This window comes from Natrix helvetica (genome assembly GCF_964273705.1).
Source record: "Natrix helvetica genome assembly, chromosome: 1".
Taxonomy (NCBI): domain Eukaryota; kingdom Metazoa; phylum Chordata; class Lepidosauria; order Squamata; family Natricidae; genus Natrix; species Natrix helvetica.
The window spans coordinates 353021657-353029811 of record NC_138548.1 but is presented as its reverse complement, the minus strand read 5'-3'; the positions used below and the strand labels follow the sequence as shown (position 1 = coordinate 353029811).

At 49.8% G+C, this 8155-nt stretch overlaps 1 long non-coding RNA gene across 1 annotated transcript in view; it reads right to left on the bottom strand.

Annotated features, from left to right (window-relative positions):
• The window catches only part of LOC309383178, a 474080-nt gene that overhangs the window by 25238 nt on the left and 440687 nt on the right, over positions 1-8155 (bottom strand). The gene's annotated exons all lie outside the window — the stretch shown is intronic.

Below are 8155 nucleotides of genomic sequence, written 5' to 3'. Positions count from 1 at the left end.
GTTCAGTTTCCATCCATCCCTTTACAGATCTGATGGATTGTCAGCCACCTCCTACCCACCTGTGGACTTTCTGTCACTGATACGATAGCAGAGTTCCAATTTGTAGGGGGCTGCCACGAAGAAGAATGGATCGACCTATTCCCCAAAAACACCTGAGGGTAGGATGAGAAGCAATGGATGGAAACTAGTCGAGGAGATAAACAACCTAGGAGAAATTTCCTGACAGTTAGAACAATTAACCAGTGGAGCAACTTGCCTTTAGAAATTGTGAATGTTCCAACACCGGAAGTTTTTAAGAAGAGATTGGATAACCATTTGCCTAAAACGGTATAGGGTTTCCTGCCTAAGCTTGGACTACAAGATTTCCAAGGTCCCTTCCAACTCCGTTATTCTATTATTCTAGCCCCCAATATTTTGGACATCAGGGACCGGTTCTATTGAGAGATTTTTGAACGGACCAGAGAGTGTGGTTTCGTGTGCTGCCTGAATCCTGTGGATGCGACTTCGCTTGTTTCCGTGGCCCGGTTGCAGGCATGCCACGGCCGAGTGCCAATCCGTGGACTGAGAGTTGGGGACTCCTGTACCAGCTTTCACAATTGAGAATCACTATAGGGCTGTGATGGTGAACCTATGCCATGCATGCTACAGGTGGCACGCAGAGCCCTGTCTGCGGGCACATGAGTCTTCGCCCCAGCTCAGCTCCACTGTGCATCCATGCATCATCTCCCACCAACCAGCTGCTTTTTGGGTCTCTGCCGTGCATGTGAGAGGCGCATCAAATTTCAAATTTCAAATTTGAATTTATTAGCCGCTCCCTTTCCACACAGGACTCGGGGCGGCGTACAATAAGACATATAAAAACATAAAACATATGTGCAAACACATAAACATCCAAATACACACATATACAAAGACATACATGCACGGAGGAGGCAACAAATTACATCACATTTGGACAATTAAAAATCACCATTAAAAAACCCCATTAATAATAACACAATTTAAAAATTTAGAAGGACTGTCAGGAGGAATAAGAAAAAATTTACGGTTGAGCCAGGCCAGATAATTGAAAGAGGTGGGTCTTCAGCTGTACACAGAAGGAGCGGAGATCGGAAGTAATCCTGATGTCACGGGGGAGGTCATTCCTCAGGGCTGGGCCCATCACAGAGAAGGCTCTGCTCCTGGGTGTCGCCCCCCGACACTGTTTAGTGGACGGCACCCGAAGAAGTCCCTCTCTGTGTGAGCGGATTGGTCGTAGGGATGTATGGGGCAGGATGCGATCCTGCATGTAACTAGGTCCTGTGCCATGAAGCGCTTTAAAGATCGTAATCAAAACCTTGAAACGCACTCGGTAGACTACAGGAAGCCAGTGCAGCTCGCGCAGGAGAGGTGTTACAGGGGAGTATCTAGTCCTCCCCATAATCACCCGCGCGGCCGCATTCTGGACCAACTGCAGTCTCTGAGTGCATCTCAAGGGAAGCCCCATGTAGAGAGCATTGCAGTAGTCCAGGCGAGACGTCACCAGCGCGTGGGTGACTGTGCGTAGGGCATCCCGGTCCAATAAGGGGCGCAATTGGCGCATCAGGCGAACCTGATGGAACGCCCCCCTTGCCACGGCTGTTACATGGTCATCCATGGACAGCCGGGCATCCAGGAGGACGCCCAAATTGCGCACCCGTTCCACGGGGGCCAGTTGCTCGCCCCCAATGGCCAGAGATGGAAGCATCTGGTTGAACCGGGAGGCCGGAAGCCACAGCCACTCCGTCTTGGAAGGGTTGAGTTTTAGTCGGTTGCCATCCATCCAGACCCGTACGGCCTCCAAACACCGGGACATCATTTCAACGGCCTCGTTGGGGTGGTTCGGGGTGGAAATGTATAGCTGAGTATCATCAGCATACAGATGATATCCCACCCCAAAACCACGGATGATCTCGCCCAGCGGTTTCATATATGTGTTGAACAGGAGAGGCGAGAGCACCGACCCCTGTGGCACCCCACATGTGAGGGGGCTCAGGGTCGATCTCTGCTCCTCTGCCAACACACGTTGCGTCCGGCCAGAGAGGTAGGAGCCAAACCACCGTAAAACGGTGCCCCTGACTCCCAGCCCCTCTAGCCGGTGCAACAGGATACCATGGTCGATGGTATCGAACGCCGCCGAGAGATCTAATAGGACCAGGATAGAGGAACAATCCCTATCTCTGGCCCTCCAGAGATCATCAACCAACGCGACCAAGGCCGTCTCTGTGCTGTGCCCGGGTCGGAAGCCGGACTGGCGCGGGTCTAGATAATCATTCTCCTCCAGGTGACGTGGAAACTGTTGTGCCACCACACTCTCTACAACCTTCGCTAAAAAGGGAAGGTTGGAGACTGGACGATAATTGACTAGGTCCGTTGGGTCCAGGGAAGGCTTCTTGAGCAGGGGCCTCACAACCGCCTCTTTCAAGGTGGCCGGCAGAAACCCCTCGCCCAACGAGGCATTCACTAGGCCCAGGAGCCAGTCGCGTGTAACCTCCCAGGATGCCAGTACAAGCCAGGAGGGACACGGGTCCAATAAACATGTGGTAGGTCGCAAACGTCCACGCAACCTGTCCAAATCCTCGATGGCAACCGAGTCAAACTCCTCCCAGAGTGGTCCCTCAAGACTCGCCTCGGGCGCCTCCACTGGACCACTGAAAGGAGCCCATCCCATCCGGATTTGAGCGACTTTGTCCTGTAGATATTTCCCAAACTCCTCTGCTCTGCCCTGTAAGGGGGCTTCACGCGGCCTCTCAGACAAGAGGGAGCGAGTCACCCGAAACAGGGCGGCAGGGCGGTTATCTGCGGACGCAATAAGAGCGGCACAATGTTGATGTTTGGCCGCTCTTAGTGCCACAAGGTACGTCCTCAAATAGGCTCGTGCCTGTGCTCGGTCAAATTCGGAACGGGAGGATCTCCAACGACTCTCTAGGCGTCTCTTGTGGCGTTTCATCACCCTTAGCTCCTCAGTAAACCAAGGGGCCAGGGTGGTTCGTCGCCGCAGGAGAGGCCGCAAAGGCGCCACTCGGTCTAGGCCCCCGGCAGTCGCACTATTCCATGCGTCTACCAGGTCCTCCACCCGGGGGCGGGTCAGGTCTACAGGAGGTGGCCCAAGCTCCGTCTGGAACTTATCTGGTTCCATCAGGCGCTTGGGGCGGAACCATCTAATACCTTCCGGTTCCGCCTCCCCACAGCGGGGGGTAGCACCAGGGAAGTCAAGTCGGAGAAGTGAGTGATCTGACCATGACAGGGGAATAATAGTTGAATCCCCTATTCCCAGATCACTCGTCCACTGGCCAGAGACAAAGACAAGGTCCAGCGTATGGCCTCCCTCGTGAGTAGGGCCCTGAATTAATTGGGTCAGGTCCATGGCTGTCATGGAAGCCATGAACTCCCGAACCCCCTCAGACGCTTCTCCCATCGACGGCAGGTTAAAATCCCCCATCACTAAAAGTTTGGGGGTCTCAACCACCACCGATGAGATCAGCTCGAGGAGTTCAGGCAGGGCCGCTGATGTATAGCGAGGAGCCAGGTATACTATCAGCAGGCCCAACTGCCTCCCTGGGCCCCATCTCAGCATGCAAGGGAGGGTCACGCCTATATGTGTGTGGGGTCAGGTGTGCATGTGCAGGAGTGGGGCACATGTGGGGGGGTCACACTTACATACGTGGGGGGGAGCACGTGCATGCACGGGGGTGGGGCATACCCGGGGGGATTGCACACGTATTGCATTTTGGGTGTGCATGCTTGCTCGTGCGTTTGACATGCAATGGCAAAAAGGTTAGCCATGACTGCTATAGGTAGTCATCAACTTACAAGCCTGCCAGCTGGGGAATTTTGGGAGTTAAAGTCTAACCAGGGGTGGGTTCCTGCCAGTTCTAACCTCTTCTATAGAAGAGGTTCCACAAATCTACAGTGCCGTTTAGAACCGGTTCCAGCTCCCTCCCTCCCCCGCCCATCCACACATTATCAAGATGAAGAGCGAGAGGAGGAATTCTGGGAGTTGAAGTCCACAAGTCTTAAAGCTGTCAACTTTGAACACCCCTAGGTGTTTTTTTTCTAAAGGGTTAAGGATGCAAGGGTCTTGTAACTTGACAACTTTAAGACTTGCACACTTCAATGCCAGAGTTCCTCCTCTCGCTCTTCATCTTGATAATGTGTGGATGGGCGACATTTTGGTTGCTAAGCAAGAGCATTGTTAAGTGAGTTTCACCACATTTTACAAGTTGGCCACTCCCACCCAGTCACATGACTGCCAAGCCGCCCCGAGTCCCTTTCGGGAGAGGGGGCGGTCTATAAATATGAATAATAAATAAATAAATAAATAATAAAATAAAGCCACTCCCACCCCGGTCACATGGCCGGCAAGCCACTCCCACAAAGCAGGCCACACCTACAGAAGAGGTTCTAAAAAAATTTGAAACCCACCACTGAGTCTAACCCATCTTAAAGTTGCCAAGGTTGAGAAAGTCTGATCCTAAGGTAAAACTTTTCAGCCAAAGATATAGGATCAGGAGAGAAAACACAGCCAAATAAAACACAGAAGTGTGTCAGAAGAGAAAACAGCAAAGGTCAAAGAGGAAGTCACTTCTGTTGCTAAACTCTTTCCATGCTGGGCTGCTCATGAGATTAGCCTCCAGGGTGATATCTCTGCTATTTCTAGTTATTTCAGGAAGTAAAACAAAAATAGATGTTTACTCTGATTCTCTGCCATTGCTCTTTCAATGCGAAGCTGCTCCATTGATATCAGTCATACAAATCAGTGCCGTGACTTGATTTATTTGCTTATTAAACTTGTATGCCCCCCCTCCGCCAGCTCGCTAAAGGTAACTCTAAAAGTCCAAGCGGCTTATAGACATTGATTAAAATGCTCTATAGGTACCATTCGTTTAGAAACTGTTCAAAGTTATAACGGCACTGAGAAAAGGGACTCACACCTATTGTTCACACTTAACGACCATTGCAGCATCCCCACGATCCCATGATCAAAATTCAGATGCTTGGCAACTGACTCATATTTATGACAGTAGGAATGTCTCGGGGATCACCTTTTGCGACCTTCTGAGGGGCACATGACATGGAGTTTTTAACTTAAATAACTAACTGTAGTTATTTAGAATGGAATGGAATGGAATGGAACGGAATGGAATGGAATAGAATAGAATAACAGAGTTGGAAGGGATCTTGGAGGTCTTCTAGTCCAACCCCCTGCCTAGGCAGGAAACCCTACACTACTTCAGACAAATGGTTGTCCAACATCTTCTTAAAGACTTCCAGTGTTGGGGCATTCACAACTTCTGGAGGCAAGCTGTTCCACTGATTAATTGTTCTAACTGTCAGAAGTTTCTCCTCAGTTCTAAGTTGCTTCTCTCCTTGATTAGTTTCCAACCATTGTTTCTTGTTCTGCCCTCAGGTCCTTTGGAGAATAGTTTGATTCCCTCTTCTTTGTAGCGGCCCCTGAGATAATGGAAGACTGCTATCATGTCTCCCCTAGTCCTTTCTTTTCATTAAACTAGACATACCCAGTTCCTGCAACCGTTCTTCATATGTTTTAGTCTCCAGTCCCCTAATCATCTTTGTTGCTCTTCTCTGCACTCTTTCCAGAGTCTCCACATCTTTTCTACATCGTGGTGACCAAAACTGAATGCAGTATTCCAAGTGTGGCCTTACCAAGGCATTATAAAAGGGTATTAACACTTCACGTGATCTTGATTCTATCCCTCTGTTGATGCAGCCTAGGACTGTGTTGGCTTTTTTGGCAGCTGCTGCACACCGCTGGCTCATATTTAAAGGGTTGTCCACTAGGACTCCAAGATCCCACTCAGAGTTATTACTATTGAGCAAGGTACCATATATACTGTATACCTTTTGTATTTTGTATTTTACTTTGATTTATTTTCTCTCTTTTAAAAAGATGTTCAGTTTTATTGGCTTTTAACATTCCTAAACTGATAATCAGGCTGGAGACTAGCTCCAGATAAGAAAGTGTTTCTTAGTGCAGAATGGGGTCTGGTTTATCTCTTTTGTGAACTCCAAACAACCTTTTTCCTTACAATTTACTCCTCTTCTGACGTCAGACCTCATTTTAATGGACATGTGTGACGATATTAAAAAGCCAATGCAATCCTAAATTGCATTAACAGAGGGATACAATCAAGATTGAGTGCGGTACTAATACCACTCTATATAAAACCCTAGTAAGGCCACACTTGGAATACTGCATCCAGTTTTGGTCACCACACTATAAAAAGAAAGAGTGCAGAGAAGAGCAACCAGGATGATTAGGGGACTGAAGAATAAAACATATGAAGAACGGTTGCAGGAACTGGGCATGGCTGGTCTAGTGAAGAGAAGGACCAGGGGAGACATGATAGCAGTCTTCCAATACTTGAGAGGCTGTCACAGAGAGGAAGGGGTCAAGCTATTTTCCAAAGCACCTGAAGGCCAGACAAGGAATAATGGATGGAAACTGAACAAGGAGAGATTCAACCTGGAAATAAGGGAAAAAAATCTGATTGTAGGAACAATCAACCAATGGAACAGCTTGCCTTCAGATGTTGTGGGAGCTTTATCACTTGAGACTTCCAAGAAGAGATTGGACTGCCATTTGTCTGGAACGGTATAGGGTTTCTTGCCTAGGCAGGGGGTTGGACTAGAAGACCTCCAAGGTCCCTACCAACTCTGCTATTGTTCCCTGAAGCCTCTGGAGCGCAAAAAAGCAGCCCTACGGGCAAACCAGAAGTTCGGGAATGGACTTCCGGTTTGCTCGTAGGGCCATTTTTAGTCCTCCGGAGCCTTCAGGGAAGCCTCTTGAAGGTCCGTGAAAAAAATGGCTTTAAAAAAGGCTGAACTCAGCTGGCCAGTGCGTGCATGTGCTCTGGCCAGCTGACAGGGCAATGCCTCGCATGCCCTGACAAATGGCTCTGCGTGCCACCTGTGGCATGCATGCCATAGGTTCGCCATCCCGGGTGTAAGGTCTCCTGCTTGAGCGAGGGGTTGGACTAGATGACCTATAAGATCCCTTCCAACTCTGTTAATCTGTAGTAACCTTTCCTCCTCCTCCTCCTCCTCCTGTTTTTCCTGAAATAACATCTGCAAATGTACATAGGAATGGGTCCAGAGACTCCATAAATCTTTCAGAGCTGAAGTGGAGACTACAACCTGGGTCTCCCCACACCTAGTCCAGTTCACTGTCCCCCGTCCCCCCCACACTGGCTCTGGGGCTAAAGATCGGTGGGTATACACCAGTGGTGGGTTTCAAAATTTTTTACAACCTCTTCTGTAGGTGTGGCCTGCTTTGTGGGAGTGGCTTGCCAGTCATGTGGCTGGGTGGGAGTGGCTTGCCAGCCATGTGACCGAGTGGGAGTGGCTTGCCGGCCATGTGACCGGGTGGGAGTGGCTTGCCGGCCATGTGACCGGGTGGGAGTGGCTTGCTGGCCATGTGACCGGGTGGGAGTGGCTTGCTGGCCATGTGACCGGGTGGGAGTGACTTGCTGGCCATGTGACCGGGTGGGAGTGGCTTGCTGGCCATGTGACTGGGTGGGAGTGGCTTGCCGGCCATGTGACTGGGTGGGGGTGGCTTGCCAGCCATGTAACTGGGTGGGCATGGCCAACTTGTAATATGTGGTGAAACTCATTTAACAACGCTCTTGCTTAGCAACCAAAATGTTGGCTCAGGAACTCTGGCATTTGAAGCACACAAGCCTTAAAGCTGTCAAGTTACAAGACCCTTGCACCCCTAACCCTTTATGAAAAAAAACCCAAGAGTATTCAAACTTGACAGCTTTAAGACTTGTGGACTTCAACTCCCAGAATTCCTCCCCCTCGCTCTTCATCTTGATGACGGGCGGGAGGGGCGGGCGGGCGGGAGGAGGGAGCTGGAACCGGTTCTAAACGGCACTGTAGATTTATGGAACCTCTTCTATAGAAGAGCTTAGAACTGGCAGGAATCCACCCCTGGTATACCCAGTATCAGCCAGGGACTGTCACTTGTTGAGACGATGGAAAAGAGGAAGAGGAGAAGGCGGAAAAAGAAGAAAACAAACAATAAGGTTGATGAAGCTCATGACAATGTGACCAACAACAGATAAAGCTGCCCACCTGTCTATTAACTTAGATGCCAACCAACCACTGAAACTAC